An 18,406-nucleotide genomic window follows, 5' to 3' on the forward strand; every position below is an offset into this window, starting at 1 on the left:
GCATTGCTGGTCCTGCTAGCTAGCCTAAACCACCTATCACACAGACCACCATTCATCATATCCCCTCTCATTGTCAGCATTGCTAGCCCTGCCAGCTAGCCTAAGCCACATCACCATAGACCACCTTTCATCATCTCCACCCTCAAAGGCAGCATTGCCAGCCCTGCAAGCTAGCGTAAGCCATCTGACCACAGACCACCATTCATCATCTCCCCTCTCAAAGCCAGCATTGCTATTCCTGCCAGCTAGCCTAAGCCACCTATCACACAGACCACCATTCATCATATCCCCTCTCATTGTCAGCATTGCTAGCCCTGCTAGCTAGCCTAAGCCACCTCACCATAGACCGCCCTTCATCATCTCCACCCTCAAAGGCAGCATTGCCAACCCTGCTAGATAGCGTAAGCCATCTGACCACAGACCGCCATTCATCATCTCCCTTCTTAAGGTCAGCATTGCTAGCCCTTCTAGCTAGCCTAAGCCACCACACCACAGACCACCATTCATCACTTTGACTCTCAAATTCAGCATTGCTAGCTAGCCTAAGCCATCTGACCACAGACCATCATTCATCATCTCCCCTCTCAATGTCAGCATTGCCAGTGCTGCTAACTAGCCTAGGCCACCTCACTATAGACCACCATTCATCATCTCCCCTCTCAGGTTCAGCATTGCTAGCCCTTCTAGCTAGCGTAAGCCACCTCACCACAGACCACCATTCATCACTTCCCCTCTCAAATTCAGCATTGCTAGCTATGCTCGCTACCCTAAGCCATCTCACCACAGACCACAGACCACCATTCATCAAGTGCCCCATCAAAGTCAGCATTGCTAGCCCTGCTAGCTAGCCCAAGCCATCTGACCACAGACCACCATTCATCATCTCCCCTCTCAAAGTCAGCATTGCTGTCCCTGCTAGCTAGCCTAAGCCATCTGGCCATAGGCCACCATTCAACATCTCTAACCTCAAAGTTAGTATTGCTAGCCCTGCTAGCCCGCCTACACTACCTCACCACAGACCACCATTCATCATCTCCGACCTCAAAGTCAGCATTGCTTGCTCTGCTAGCTAGCCTAAGCCACCTCACCACAGACCACCATTCATCCTCTCCACCCTCAAAGTCAGCATTGCTAGCCCTGATGGCTAACCTAAGCCATCTCACCATAGACCACCATTCATCATCTCCCCTCTCAAAGTCAGCATTGCTAGCCCTGCTAGCTAGCCTAAGCCATCTCACCATAGACCACCATTCATCATCTACCCTCTCGAAGTCACCATTGCTAGCCCTGCTAGCAAGCCTAAGCCACCCCACTACAGACCACAATTCATCATCTCCCCTCTCAAAGTAAGCATTGCTAGCCCTGCTAACTAGCCTAGGCCATTTCACCATAGACCACCATTCATCATTTCCACCCTCAAAGTCAGCATTGCTAGCCCTGCTAACTAGCCTAAGCCGCCTCACCACAGACCACCATTGGTCATCTCCCCTCTCAAAGTAAGCATTGCTAGCCCTGCTAACTAGCCTAAGCCATCTCACCATAGACCACCTTTCATCATCTCCACCCTCAAAGTCAGCATTGCTAGCCCTGCTAGCTAGCCTAAGCCACCTCACCATAGGCCACCCTTCATCATCTCCCCTCTAAAAGTCTGAATTGCTAGCCCTGCTAGCTAGCCTAATCCGCCTCACCACAGACCATCATTCATCATCTCCTCTCCCAAAGTCAGCATTGCTAGCCCTACTAGCTAGCCTAAGCCACCTCACCATAGACCTTCATGCATCATCTCCGGCTCAAATAAGCAGTGTTAGCCCTGCTAGCTAGCCTAAGCCATCTCACCATAGACCACCATTCATCATCTCCCCTCTCAAAGCCAGCATTGCTATTCCTGCTAGCTAGCCTAAACCACCTATCACACAGACCACCATTCATCATATCCCCTCTCATTGTCAGCATTGCTAGCCCTGCCAGCTAGCCTAAGCCACATCACCATAGACCACCTTTCATCATCTCCACTCTCAAAGGCAGCATTGCCAGCCCTGCAAGCTAGCGTAAGCCATCTGACCACAGACCACCATTCATCATCTCCCCTCTCAAAGCCAGCATTGCTATTCCTGCTAGCTAGCCTAAGCCACCTCACCATAGACCGCCCTTCATCATCTCCACCCTCAAAGGCAGCATTGCTAGCCCTTCTAGCAAGCCTAAGCCACCACACCACAGACCACCATTCATCACTTTGACTCTCAAATTCAGCATTGCTCGCTAGCCTAAGCCATCTGACCACAGACCATCATTCATCATCTCCCCTCTCAATGTCAGCATTGCCAGTGCTGCTAGCTAGCCTAGGCCACCTCACTATAGACCACCATTCATCATCTCCCCTCTCAGGTTCAGCATTGCTAGCCCTTCTAGCTAGCGTAAGCCACCTCACCACAGACCACCATTCATCACTTCCCCTCTCAAATTCAGCATTGCTAGCTATGCTCGCTACCCTAAGCCATCTCACCACAGACCACCATTCATCAAGTGCCCCATCAAAGTCAGCATTGCTAGCCCTGCTAGCTAGCCCAAGCCATCTGACCACAGACCACCATTCATCATCTCCCCTCTCAAAGTCAGCATTGCTGTCCCTGCTAGCTAGCCTAAGCCATCTGGCCATAGGCCACCATTCAACATCTCTAACCTCAAAGTTAGTATTGCTAGCCCTGCTAGCCCGCCTACACTACCTCACCACAGACCACCATTCATCATCTCCGACCTCAAAGTCAGTATTGCTTGCTCTGCTAGCTAGCCTAAGCCACCTCACCACAGACCACCATTCATCCTCTCCACCCTCAAAGTCAGCATTGCTAGCCCTGATGGCTAACCTAAGCCATCTCACCATAGACCACCATTCATCATCTCCCCTCTCAAAGTCAGCATTGCTAGCCCTGCTAGCTAGCCTAAGCCATCTCACCATAGACCACCATTCATCATCTCCGACCTCAAAGTCAGCATTGCTTGCTCTGCTAGCTAGCCTAAGCCACCTCACCACAGACCACCATTCATCCTCTCCACCCTCAAAGTCAGCATTGCTAGCCCTGATGGCTAACCTAAGCCATCTCACCATAGACCACCATTCATCATCTCCCCTCTCAAAGTCAGCATTGCTAGCCCTGCTAGCTAGCCTAAGCCATCTCACCATAGACCACCATTCATCATCTACCCTCTCGAAGTCACCATTGCTAGCCCTGCTAGCAAGCCTAAGCCACCCCACTACAGACCACAATTCATCATCTCCCCTCTCAAAGTAAGCATTGCTAGCCCTGCTAACTAGCCTAAGCCATTTCACCATAGACCACCATTCATCATCTCCACCCTCAAAGTCAGCATTGCTAGAACTGCTAACTAGCCTAAGCCGCCTCACCACAGACCACCATTGGTCATCTCCCCTCTCAAAGTAAGCGTTGCTAGCCCTGCTAACTAGCCTAAGCCATCTCACCATAGACCACCATTCATCATCTCCACCCTCAAAGTCAGCATTGCTAGCCCTGCTAGCTAGCCTAAGCCACCTCACCATAGGCCACCCTTCATCATCTCCCCTCTAAAAGTCTGAATTGCTAGCCCTGCTAGCTAGCCTAATCCGCCTCACCACAGACCATCATTCATCATCTCCTCTCTCAAAGTCAGCATTGCTAGCCCTGCTAGCTAGCCTAAGCCACCTCACCATAGACCTTCATGCATCATCTCCGGCTCAAATCAGCAGTGCTAGCCCTGCTAGCTAGCCTAAGCCATCTCACCATAGACCACCATTCATCATCTCCCCTCTCAAAGTGAGCAGGCCACCTCACCATAGACCACCATTCAATATTTCCACGCTCAAAGTCAGCATTGCTAGCCCTGCTAGCTAGCCTAAGCCACCTCACCACAGACCACCATTCATCACCTCCCCTCTCAAAGTCAGCATTGCTAGCCCTGCTAGCTAGTATAAGTACCTCACCACAGACCACCATTCATCACCTCCCCTCTCAAGGTCAGCATTGCTAGCCCTGCTAGCTAGCCCAAGCCACCTCACCACAGACCACCATTCATCACTTTGCCTCTCAAATTCAGCATTGCTAGCCCGGCTAGCTAGCCTAAACCATCTGACCACAGACCATCATTCATCATCTCCCCTCTCAATGTCAGCATTTCCAGCGCTGCTAGCTAGCCTAGGCCACCTCACTATAGACCACCATTCATCACTTCCCCACTCAAATTCAGCATTGCTAGCTCTGCTCGCTACCCTAAGCCATCTCACCACAGACCATAGACCACCATTCATCAAGTCCCCCATCAAAGTCAGCATTGCTAGCCCTGCTAGCTAGCCAAAGCCATCTGACCACAGACCACCATTTATCATCTCCCCTCTCAAAATCAGCATTGCTATCCCTGCTAGCTAGCCTACGCCATCTGGCCATAGGCCGCCATTCAACATCTCTAACCTCAAAGTTAGTATTGCTAGCACTGCTAGCCAGCCTACGCTACCTCACCACAGACCACCATTCATCATCTACGACCTCAAAGTCAGTATTGCTAGCCCTGCTAGCTAGCCTAAACCACCTCACCATAGACCACCATTCATCATCTCTGACCTCAAAGTCAGCATTGCCAGCTCTGCTAGCTAGCCTAAGCCACCTCAACACAGACCACCATTCATCCTCTCCACCCTCAAAGTCAGCACTGCTAGCCCTGATGGCTAACCTAAGCCATCTCACCATAGACCACCATTCATCATCTCCCCTCTCAAAGTCAGCATTGCTAGCCCTGCTAGCTAGCCTAAGCCATCTCACCATAGACCACCATTCATCATCTCCCCTCTCGAAGTCAGCATTGCTAGCCCTGCTAGCAAGCCTAAGCCCCCCCACTACAGACCACCATTCATCACCTCCCCTCTCAAAGTAAGCATTGCTAGCCCTGCTAACTAGCCTAAGCCATCTCACCATAGACCACCATTCATCATCTCCACCCTCAAAGTCAGCATTGCTAGCCCTGCTAGCTAGCCTAAGCCACCTCACCATAGACCACCATTCATCATCTCCCTCTCAAAGTCACAATTGCTAGCCTGTTAGCTAGCCTAAGCCGCCTCACCACAGACCACCATTCGTCATCTCCCCTCTCAAAGTAAGCATTGCTAGCCCTGCTAACTAGCCTAAGCCATCTCACCATAAACCACCATTCATCATCTCCACCCTCAAGGTCAGCATTGCTAGCCCTGCTAGCTAGCCTAAGCCACCTCACCATAGGCCACCATTCATCATCTCCCCTCTGAAAGTCATAATTGCTAGCCCTGCTAGCTAGCCTAATCCGCCTCACCACAGACCATCATTCATCATCTCCTCTCTCAAAGTCAGCATTGCTAGCCCTGCTAGCTAGCCTAAGCCATCTCACCATAGACCTCCATGCATCATCTCCATGCTCAAATCAGCAGTGCTAGCCCTGCTAGCTAGCCTACGCACCTCACCACAGAACACCATTCATCACCTCCCCTCTCAAGGTCAGCATTGCTACTCCTGCTAGCTAGCCTAAGCCACCTCACCATAGACCACCATTCATCATCTCCCCCTCTTAAAGTCAGCATCACCTCAAAACTCCAGCATTGCCTTGCACCGCTTCCAGATGTAGGCCCTTTGCTTTGCTGTCAAGTGGAAGGAACCCCTTTACCCTGAGGACATTTGACTTCCTGCACCTCCTCAATGCAGCTCTGCACTCTTCTGAAGATCCCCAGCAGGTATTCACCCTTCCACCCCCAGCAGCACCCACAGCGGTGGCGCGAGGACACTCAGCCGGGTGTGTGTGGAATCTAACGGGATGATGTATATTCACAGCCTTGCCCCACATTGCCCACTTGCCTCTCATTCTTCTTTCCACCACCTGTAGTGTTTTAGCGGTAATATCACTACCGTTCCCCATGTACTGGGCAGCTGGTAAGATAACTCAGGAGGTTGAGCGCTCGCTGCTGCAATTTGCAGGTAGCTTGTGTGAAGCCCAGCAAGGTCAGCTCCGCTTCTCATCCTTCCGAGGTCGATAAAATGAACACCAATTTTGATTGTGCAAAAATCATTTCATAAAATTGTTCTCTGTAAAGCGCTTTTGGCTAAAGAGCGATACAAAGAAGACATTATTATTACACTGTGCTCACCATTTCTAGTAAAACATGCTAAAAAAAAACAGTGAGGAGAACGTGATGCGTGTGCACTTAAAGAGCAAAACCAGCAGATAGCTGCCACTGAATGGGGAGCCCCAGCCCTGCTCCCATGATTTCTCTAGTCTGCTCCCCCTCCTCTAATGATCATGCGATTGTCAACCTCCCCCACCCTCGTACAGCCTCTACTGCTCCCCAGATAGGTGTACACGTTATAATTCCTGTAAATACATTATGTACAATCCACTCTAAGTGCCAAGAGGCCACCCTGGAGGTGAACTCTGTGCTCTACTAATACTAAACATAAATCAGTTCATAGATAATTCCATGGATCAGCATCAAGGATTTCAAGGCGCTGCCAGCATCGCCACATGTGAAGAACATATTGCATGTACTTTGACCATATTATACAAGGAAGCTGCAGCTCTTTCCAAGTTACCCAGAAGTCCATGCAGTGATTTACATACAAAAAGTGGCGTTGTTTTCCTTGATTTTTTTCTATCAAAGCAGGACAGTTAAGGTTATCAATACTGGATGTCCACAGGCCTGAAGCAGAAATTCAATTTAATTCAGTTCAAACGGCTACTTTCCCACTCCTTTAGTGAGAGATGCTGTTTTCAGGTGACATATATATGGTGCTGTTCTGCTGCACCCCTGCCCGGATGAGCTTCAGTGGTCTGGGGTGCAGGCTTCAAACCTGATCTGTTTAGTGACAGAGTGGTTCAATTTCACCTTTTTGGCGGGTATGTTTCTTTTTTTAAATAACATTGTTTATTTTTGTATTTAGTTCACTTAACAAACTCTTACATATAAACACTTAAAATGGAGATCTTATTTACAGTGTTCTACTACTCTTCTCACATTCAAGGTCTTTATACTTCACTGAGGCAATGATACTAACTCTAATGCATTAATTCATGTCATCACTATGCCTATGCACTTAGAATAATATGAATGCAGTTTCAACGTTTACAGAGTATTGCATCATTCTATTTGAAAATGTTGGGAGGCTCTACCAATACCATAAACGGGACATATTTGCCCTTCATTTTATAGTTCAGTATTGGGAACCTTTGTTGTAAATTCTTCTCCTTTTCCATACATAGGAGCAGTATCCACTATGAAAATCAATACAATCTGCTGTGTAGCCTTTTTTCATGATATTTTAGGCAATGTATACAGCCGGCCAATGCAAAAAAGGTCATACTCCAATATTCGCCCTTTTGTACAGACTAATATCTAAGGCCTAGCTGCATCATATCTTTTAGCATGCATAGTGTCTACTGATCTCCATGGAGCTTTTCTATACAGAAATAGCATATGCATAATTGTCTCTGGGCATCATCTACAACCAACAAAATTAAAACGGATAATTTTTTGACAAGGTAATCGCTGCCCAATTAAATGGAGCAGATCTCTCCTATTTAAGTGGCTAAAATCCAATTCCAAGCTACAGCATATCTGTACCATGAAAAGTGGCAATTGATCTCCATAAAGCTTTACTATACAGAAATAACATATTCATGAGTATCTCTGGACCTCATCTACAACCAGCAGAGTAAAGTGTAAGGTTATTTAGCATGTTACAACACAGAGTACAGCACTACTGCACAGGATCAATGTGTAGCATGTTTTTTTTTTTTTTTTTTATGCAGTACCACTTCATGGGTTGGGTGCATTGCTATGATGCAATTGTTTCAAGCTATGTGTTGCCAGTGTAACATGGACATATAAGTGAGGGCAGGTTATTCAGTCAAAAACGATTTTTACATATAAAATGCAAATCATTTTTTTTTCACAGTTAAAAGCACACATTTGTACATTCAAAATGCGCACTATTTTTCGCCTGAAATGCCTATGTTGCAAGAGACACATTTGAAAATTAATAAACTAACCTCATTAACAACTAACCTGATCATAACCCACTAATAATAATGTGTTCTTCAGTGCAACATAAATGGAAAATGACCGGTTCTGAAAGTCATTATTTAAATGCACATTCATTTTTTTTTCTTTTTGCTCTGCTATTCTGTCCACAGTAACTGCAGGAAGCAATGACCTCGAATAAGCAGGAAATCAGTTTGGTTACAGTTGCAACTGTATAAGCCAAGCCATTGTGTGCAGAGGGTGGTTAGGGCATGATAGAATTTTATTGGTTAGGATCCTTTGGTAGGAGGTAACCAGAGTTTTCTTGGATAATCTCGAGGAAGGAGCTAGGGAGAGACATCTTGACACAGCTCGGAGAAGGACTGAGTTGATAGCTGGGGATGCCTGATTCATAAAGCAGATTCAACTTGGTGGCAGAGACTGGGATTTCCAGTCAACAAGTCCCAGTTTGAGTGACAGCAGATGCTTGTCCTTGCTGGGTGAACCCCTCCAGAAGGCGACCAGCCAAAGAAGTTACATACTGAATAAGCCTGGTAATTATCTCGCTGAGGTGTGGGGGCTGAGTGTGTACGAAAATATTCAGTCAGTGTAGGAAAGGAGATTCCTGTGCTTTACCCACGTGTTTAATGTTGCAAATTGAATTCTTGTTCTCCGCCACTCTCTTCTCAGTGTATCACAAATAATGCTGTTACTGTGCTATTTCATTTATTTCTGTAAAGAGTGAGATCGTGTTTAAATGCAACTTTTATAATACACAAAAATATCTGAAAGGAGACGGGTGGTGTGTTTTATATTTACCAATACAGTGCTGATGATGTGGGGAGATGTTTAGACAGTGCAATTGTCATTTTTAAGGTAGCTAAAAATAAGATTTGGCTGCAGCTGTGTGCACAATGTCATTCAGTATGAGTAATTATGACTAACTGTGTGTGTTATAGCCTTTTGCTGAAGGTACATGAGTCAGCAAAAATAGAGACCCGGGACATAGTTCACTACCGTATATAAGTTAGTGAAAAATACCACATGATAGCTCGCTGACGTAGATAAGACAGCGAGAAATTGCCCATGGTGGCACACTAAAAATGAAAATGTGGTATTTCTGAAATATAGGCCTGAGGTCTCTCTAGTGATCACAAGAGCAATCTAAACAAAAACAAGGGTTTCTGGATATTGGGGCCACAAATAAACCAAAGGAATTATGCTCTCCACCATACCAACCAACCACGCAAACCAACCACGCATACCAACCGCGCATACCATCTAAATAGGTCAGTGTGCTGAAATAATGCATATCCACTGTGTTATTGTTGTACATGGCCCAATCTGAATGTAGGGAGTGATTGTTACTAAATTATTATTTTTGGCGGTAAGAAAATACCGCCAGGCCCCAAATCTACACAAAATACCCAACATATTTATGGTGCGTTGCAGGACGGGAAAGTGATCACAGAGCACCTACTGGGCGTGGCAAGTGTGTCTCACACTACCATCTGTACATTAAAGGGAACCATTTCATAATAGCAGTGTGTTACTAAAAACGAATTTCAGAATGTCACAAAGGGAAACCACATTCTCAGACCTAGTGCAATATTTAGAGGCAAAGTTGTTTGACCGCATTCAGGGTGAGGTGCAGAAAGAAAAACTAGACAATATTTTTGCAGAAGGCAGCATAATTCAGGTCTGCCTTACAAGATTATTGAATGCAGCCGATAAAAGTGCAGAGAAAGACTGTTTAATACGGCTATGCAGCAAAATATGGTTTATTTTGAATAGGTCCCTGCGAATGCAGGAAAATGATACCCAGCTAATTAACAGGTTAAAGACTGAATTAGATGGGGCAAGTAAAAATCAGGAAATGTTAAGAGCAGAATTGGATGTATGCCAAAAAGAAATGCAATTAAAATGCAGAGACTTTGATGCTCAGTTATCCAAAAGCAAGAAACAATTTGAGGATAGTGAGCAAGAATTGGTACACGTAAAAGCCTTAGTGGACCACATTAGACAGGATAAAGATGAGATTGTTTCAGAAATGCAGATTTTACAAAAAGAACATTTTGAAAAAGAAAGTGATCTCCAAGGTGCAGAGCAAGAAATGGTTAAAATGATTCAAGAAAAAGACAAGAGAAACAAAGAATTCAATGAATGCCAAATGCAAATGTGCGACATGCAGGAGGTAATAGATAAAATGAGTGATGAAAACAACTATCTGCAAAATGAAGCACGCAGGCTCCTTAAAAAGTGCAAAGACTTAGAACAACAAATGTGCATTCCCAGGTCCCAGGAGAGCCGACAAGGTACCACATTCAATGGAGTGGAGGTGAATTCTAGTTCTGCCCAAAGAGCTAGTGCTCCAGTGACTGGGCCGGTGACTGAACTTGGTTGCAGCGCCCTTGGGGGATTTGATACTCCCATTGGGGGCAGCCACCAATCCCATACACCTGAAACCAGGATTGAATCACAAAGTAGTGCAATTCCATGCATTGCAACAAGTAGCCCCATAAAAATAATGAAATCCATTAAAGCCCTGATCAAACCATTTAAAAAGGGAGGTGAATGCTGCATTGAGGATTACTTAGAAGCGGTTCATGACATTTTTAAAGCACTCCAGATACTTAAGAAACAGTACAGACAATATTTTCATTTAACTTTAGATGCCCCGACGGCCAGCATCATAAGGGGATTAAATGAACAGCAGAATATGACCTGGGTGGAGTTTGAAAAATAAATTAGGCGTCATTTTTCTCCTTTTCAGTCATTGCAGGAGCCAAAGAAAGTCGCTTACACAATCACTGCTGGGCCTAATACATCCCCTCGCAATTTTTACAAGACTTAAAAAGAGCATTTTCTCGCTTTGATGTATCTTTTGACCCAAATTCCAATGAGTTTAAAACTGCATACTTCTATGGGCTACAGAAAGACATCATATCCCAATTGGTCCGTGAATTTGACCGTGACAAGTCCCTTGAATGGATTGTACATCACAGCACAAAACTATATGAGGTACTCTATTGTCAGGGTAGAGAAAGTGATAAAATGAAAGATACTAGACATAAATCTAAAGAACCCTCAGCCACAGTAATGGAAATCAGGTCAGCTAAAATGTCCCTTGAGTCTGCTCAAAGCCCAGGTAAAAATAATGTGACACCTGAACAAAGGGGTAATCAACAAAGATCGCCCTTTCCATTACCAATGTTCCAATCACATGATCCTAGTAATAGGGAGAGCTACATCAGCCTAGGTATTTAGGCGACAGACCCCGGGTAGGATATCGGCCTGATATGTCAGGTATGAACAATAACCAGAGACAAAATCAAGATCAAAGAAATGATGATCCCTACCAGTCATTAGGGACACAGAGCAGATTTGATCCCAACACCAAGATATATGGTAATCAGGATAGACCCCGATATGTGGATCGATTTACTGATAATGGAAATCAACATAGGGGCCAATACCCACAATCTGAGAGACAGGACATGAGGCAAAACAAGAACTACAATCCACGTCAGTACAATGATTCCCCACCAGGGGACTATAATCAAAGGATGGGTGCACCCCGCTCCCCTCCACAAATGAATCAAGAGTTCAGAAACCATCCCAACAGACATAAATCACCTGAGAGGTATCAGAATAGATCCAATCAGGGGGAAAACAACCAATATCGACCTAGGCCACAGAAAGAGGATTCTAGAGAGATGGAAAGGTCCAGTGCATTGAGGCCCAAGTGAAAATGTTAGCTGAGCAAATAGGAAAGCTCTATACAGCGCAAAAACAACCATCTAAAGAGCGGGCTGATGGCCCTAGCAATGACCGGGGGGCTTCTGAGAAGTGACTAAGTACTTATGACACCTGCAGTGCCAAAAAGACAGATTGCCCTGATGTAATTTGCATAATGACTCTGAGATGCCTAATGATTTAAAAGTGAAAGCACCAATAAATTAACATGTAACAGAAAATGCAAATACTTCCAAAAAAGAGGTACGGTTTAACCTAGAACTAAATCAAACATTGAAGATTTGTGCAAATAAAAAAAAAACACCGGAAATTCCAAAAGAACAAATAGACAGATCTAAGAAAAATGACTCATGCATGGGGAATACCAGTGAACAGGGAGTAAGTGGGGATGCTATAGCTCCTTCCCTGGGCAAGCAAAACAATGACCAAACACAGGCAGAAAAAGGAAATACTCAAAAGGAGGGTACAGGTCAATCACCTGAAGAATTCTTTGAGCCACATATTTTTGAAGAGGCTGAAAGGGCTGGTATCACACTAAATGATCACAAATGCACAGAATTAAACAATGACAAATTGCTGAATGATGTTGTTACACATGTTCAGTTGGAAGGTTGTAATGTGGTCCCTGATGTTACCCAGATGGATGGCCGAACAGTGGCCACACTCCAAAAAACCTCTGATCATGGAGAAATGAATAAAGTCTCTCGCGCAGAAATGGGTAAAAAGGAGGGAAAAATGTCTTTTCATTTACCAATGTGCTTAGCCAAAAGTGAAAAAGACCTGAGAATGGTGAGCCCTGAAATCAGTAAGAATTCACATTTCTTATGTGTATTAGAGGAAGTTGAGGACAGATATTATGCACCCATCACTGTAGAAGAAAAATGCCAAACATTTGCTATGATTGACACTGGCGCACAGGCCACAATTATGTCCAAGGAGCTGGTAAAGAGTATCAATGAAGGGAGATCCCCACAGAATCAGATCACAGTGAAGGAAAATCAAGGTCCAGTGCATAACTTTAATGGGGAGGAGGTGCCCATCATAGGTGTAACTGAGGTTGACATAAAAATAGGAAAGCACAGAATTAAACAAGAGGTATTGATCACATCTATTTGTGAAATTCCATTTCTGATGGGGACAGATTGCCTGAAAAGATTGTCTCCTCTCCTAGATGGGGTGAATGGAGTGCTGTGGTCCTTAACCAAGAAACCATTGAGACCTAAGAAACTAAAATCACAAAACAGCAACATAAATGAATGTCACACCGTTGCCAAAACAAATAACGCTGTGGAGGTATATCTCCAGAATAGTTGCATACTTAGTGTCACTGTTATATTAATGTGTCAAATGCAGAGCGACAATGAGAGACTACCTGTACAAATATACTTGAACCCAAGGAAAAATTGGCAGACTGCCATAGATGAGCACACATTACGTTTTTATTTAAAAGAGAAAACAATCAAACAGAATATTGCTCCTAAAACAGATTCAGAAAAACACATTACCACTCTTGCTAAATTACACATGGAAGATGAGCAACCATGGGTTCATGTTGGTATAAATGACTGTTTTAAAACAATAAAAGCCACTTTAGCGCTTGAACAGGAGAGGAGCTTCATTAATGAGAAATTGTTGCAAAAAATAATGGAGAGGGAGGAAATCCCGAAATTTAGGATTAAAAACCAATATGTTTCTGGGTTGGACAGTCCAGACTTTGAAAACCGAATTGCAGGCAGATGCATGCTTAAAATTAGCATTGGGCAGAAAACAATTTACCATAATGTATGGATAGTGAGTGGAGCACAAAATGACTTTTACATGGGCAATGACATCATGCACAGAATGTGTATGGTGTTAGATTTCCTTAATCAAAAAATATGGTCACGCCAAGGTGGCCCGGCACCTGAATTTGAAGACAAAAGAAGGGCTTATCATTGTGCACAACTGGTTCCTTATGCAATCGAATTACAAATGAGGAAAGATACTATTATTCCTGCATTTACAAAACAGTTTGCAATAACACTGAAATGCAAAAATGGACAGCAGATGAAAGACTCTGATGCATTTGTATGCCTGAATGAATCCATAAAACAGCAAGGCCTGGATTATGAATACATTTCATTGGTAGATATTGGTGAAGGATCTGTAAAAATTATGGTAAATAATAACGGTTGTCAGGATATTCATTTAGAGGAAAACTCCCCATTAGGAATGGGCATACAAAAATCACATTGTACGGCAGATTTAAATAACATGGTGATTGGAAATATCCCTGTAAAGTATGTAGATGCCAAGGGTGAGTTGCCAGAACACCTGGACTCTCAGCCCAAAGGAATATTTAAAATTCATTCTGTGTATCCTTATGATTCAAATGAGACAGTGTGCTGCCATCAAGAGGATTGCATAATATTTAATTTAAATGAAAATGAAACAGAAAATCAGCCCATTGAAGTGGAAGCTGATATGCCACAATATTTAAAAGTGGCAGCTTTACAAAAAGACACAGCCACACAGTTAGAGGAAAGCGCAGAGATTCCCTTACCAGAAGATTTTTCAGAATTTTCCAAAATGGTAGAAGAGCAGATCTCCTTAGCGGATGCGTGTGACAGCGATGAGGATAGAAACAATCTGAGGGAGATATTTATGGAGTTTAAGGATGAATATGTTGGGTATTTTGTGTAAATTTGGGGCCTGGCGGTATTTTCTTACCGCCAAAAATAATAATTTAGTAACAATCACTCCCTACATTCAGATTGGGCCATGTACAACAATAACACAGTGGATATGCATTATTTGAGCACACAGACCTATTTAGATGGTATGCACGGTTGGTATGCGTGGTTGGTTTGCGTGGTTGGTTGGTATGGTGGTGAGCATAATTCCTTTGGTTTATTCGTGGCCCCAATATCCAGAACCCCTTGTTTTTGTTTAGATTGTTCTTGTGATCACTAGAGAGACCTCAGGCCTACATTTCAGAAATACCACATTTTCATTTTTAGTGTGCCACCATGGGCAATTTCTCGCTGTCTTATCTACGTCAGCGAGCTATCATGTGGTATTTTTCACTAACTTATATACGGTAGTGAACTATGTCCAGGGTCTCTATTTTTGCTGACTCATGTACCTTCAGCAAAAGGCTATAACACACACAGTTAGTCATAATTACTCATACTGAATGACATTGTGCACACAGCTGCAGCCAAATCTTATTTTTAGCTACCTTAAAAATGACAATTGCACTGTCTAAACATCTCCCCACATCATCAGCACTGTATTGGTAAATATAAAACACACCACCTGTCTGCTTTCAGATATTTTTGTGTATTATAAAAGTTGCATTTAAACACGATCTCACTCTTTACAGAAATAAATGAAATAGCACAGTAACAGCATTATTTGTGATACACTGAGAAGAGAGTGGCGGAGAACAAGAATTCAATTTGCAACATTAAACACGTGGGTAAAGCACAGGAATCTCCTTTCCTACACTGACTGAATATTTTCGTACACACTCAGCCCCCACACCTCAGTGAGATAATTACCAGGCTTATTCAGTATGTAACTTCTTTGGCTGGTCGCCTTCTCGAGGGGTTCACCCAGCAAGGACAAGCATCTGCTGTCACTCAAACTGGGACTTGTTGACTGGAAATCCCAGTCTCTGCCACCAAGTTGAATCTGCTTTATGAATCAGGCATCCCCAGCTACCAACTCAGTCCTTCTCCGAGCTGTGTCAAGATGTCTCTCCCTAGCTCCTTCCTCGAGATTATCCAAGAAAACTCTGGTTACCTCCTACCAAAGGATCCTAACCAATAAAATTCTATCATGCCCTAACCACCCTCTGAACACAATGGCTTGGCTTATACAGTTGCAACTGTAACCAAACTGATTTCCTGCTTATTCGAGGTCTTTGCTTCCTGCAGATACTGTGGACAGAACAGCAGAGCAAAAAGAAAAAGAAAACTGAATGTGCATTTAAATAATGACTTTCAGAGCCTGTCATTTTGCATTCATGTTGCACTGAAGAACACATTATTATTAGTGGGTTATGATCAGGTTAGTTGTTAATGAGGTTAGTTTATTAATTTTCAAATGTGTCTCTTGCAACATAGGCATTTCCGGTGAAAAATAGTGCGCATTTTGAATGTACAAATGTGTGCTTTTAACTGTGAAAAAAAAAATGATTTGCATTTTATATGTAAAAATCGTTTTTGACTGAATAACCTGCCCTCACTTATATGTCCATGTTACACTGGCAACACATAGCTTGAAACAATTGCATCATAGCAATGCACCAAACCCATGCAGTGGTACTGCATAAAAAATAAAAATAAAACATGCTACACATTGATCCTGTGCAGTAGTGCTGTACTCTGTGTTGTAACATGCTAAATAACCTTACATACCCTCCTTTGTTTGAGAACTTGGCTACGATCCAAGCCAATATTTAAAAAAACAAGTTTGCCCCCATCCTTCTTTTAAAATGCATGTGTATTGGGATATCTTTCTCTTCCTGACGTAGCTACCAAAATCAGCAACATTTTCATTTTTACTGATAGCACAATCAACCATCCACCCATGATTAGCACCAGGACAGCCAAACCCACTATTGAGCGTTCCCCCCAGGTTCCCCAATTAAATCTTTCCACTTCTATTATCCCCAAATTACTAACTGTAATATTGTTTTTTTCTCAGATTCATTTTTATAACATGTTTTTCTTTGTGATTCAATAAAAACTCCACATCCGGATCTATTGGAAAAGTGTCCCTTTGAAGAAAAATCGATATTTTCCACTTGGCTTTCCCAAATATCATTTGTTACATGAAACAATGTTAACCCTCCAATTTACACAATTGTATCCTTTGGAACCTGTAAATAAAAAACATTATATTTCACTTGTTTAACCATGTATGTTCCATGGTTCAAATGTACTACTGTCATGTTCTTTAAGCAGGTGCTGACCAACCATTTACCTCTGACCATCTTAGCCTGTGCCAGTTCTTCACTCCCCATATTGCTAATAATCACCTAACATCCTTCTGATATACTTGGGTCAGATTTCAAACCACAAATAGCATCTGTGGCATCAGGAACAAACGGATTACCTGGACACATATAATTTTGTTCTTTAAATTTGACACATGTTTCCAAATTTGGTATTAAATAAACTTCAGGCTCCCATGACTGAAATGCCACCACTTCTGGAGTCTTTATCTTAATAAATTTGTCCTCTTGCCAAAAACCTACGTTGTGTACCCACTTTGTTTGATAAATAAGTTCAGGAGCTACATATGGTATGCATAGTTGAAATCCAATTTCCAACCTTTCCAGGTACACATATAATGGCATCGCATTACCCATTTCAAATGCAATTTTTACCTGTACTACATCAATTTCCCTCCTGGTCAGTCTTTCTATCATTTGATGAACAATATCCTGCGAAACAAAATACAAGGGGATATGTCCTTGAATCAATTGTGAAACTGCAGGTTGAACTTCTCTCATATAATTCGTTAATAGTCTATCAACAGGACTCATTATGTTCAATGTTTCATTTAAAGTTCTGTCATGCTTAATAATTAGCTTCGTTGCCCGTTGCATTACATCCGCTTGTTCATTTAGAATGATTGCAGTTTCATTTATGAATCTTACTTGTTCATCCAGTCCCCCTCTAATCCCATCTAATGTTTTTTGTATCATTTCTAGGTCAATACTCAGTTGTTGCGCTTTAGTACTCTAGCATTGGCTGTTGATATTGTGGTACCTATTATGGCTCCAACTATGGACATTACCAATGATATCGCGAGCATCACCGCACCTCTCCTTCCTCTCCTCTTCTTAATGTCTGCTGAATTCACAAATGTTTTCTCCAATTGCATCAATATATCTCTTATCGACTGCTTAGCGTCCTCTTTTCTTATTTCCAGCCACTCTTTAGTCTGTTCAATTTTAATGCCGGTATTGTTCAAATGTTTTTCAATCAAAATCTCAGGATTCAATGGTATGTAGATATTTTGGAAAATCATCCTTCTATCACTCATGATGAATCCTGGTGCCTCTTCCACCGCGATACCAGATGCTGGTCCAGGTTCAATGACCACCTGTGCTTCTGAATTCTTGAAGATCCCTCCGAATATCATCACCATTAAGCATATTGTTGGTATCATCTTCAATGCTGATCGCTTTGCAGCCTTGGTCTTCGCCCCCCTCGGGGCTTTCCCGGAATCCGTCCACGTGGGCTCCAGGACTCCATCGTCTCCCGTGACCTCCGGTATAAATAGTTAATGTTCTAAACCAAAATAGAAAAGAAACAGATTAAGTATATAGCACAATACTAACTTCACCCTTTTGCCAAAAATAAAACATTTTTTTTTTTCTGAAATTAAACACAGGTCAAAAAGAAAATAAATATACATGATATTACAGTGTTTATGTGCCATTATAATAATCAACTTTTTAACTTCTCTGTCACTGCCTCCTGACTGTACCCATTTATTTTATCTTTTTGTGTTCAAGGGACTTTCTGTTGTATTGTGTGCATCAGTGGGCAGTAGCCCCAGGGCTTTCTGTTTCTACATGCTCAAGCTGCCTGATCTCGTGTCTGGGATGGCATGGCTTGCTCTGAT

General features: G+C 43.1%; 1 non-coding gene across 1 annotated transcript; it reads left to right on the forward strand.

The window, feature by feature from the left end:
- Window positions 1-6,816: 6,816 nt before the first annotated feature.
- TRNASTOP-UCA (transfer RNA opal suppressor (anticodon UCA)) lies at window positions 6,817-6,902 on the forward strand. The gene has a single exon. It is a non-coding gene; the product is annotated as a tRNA-Sec (tRNA).
- The last annotated feature ends 11,504 nt before the right edge of the window (window positions 6,903-18,406 follow it).

This window comes from Ambystoma mexicanum, chromosome 13, assembly GCF_040938575.1.
Source record: "Ambystoma mexicanum isolate Mex_15411 chromosome 13, UKY_AmexF1_1, whole genome shotgun sequence".
Taxonomy (NCBI): domain Eukaryota; kingdom Metazoa; phylum Chordata; class Amphibia; order Caudata; family Ambystomatidae; genus Ambystoma; species Ambystoma mexicanum.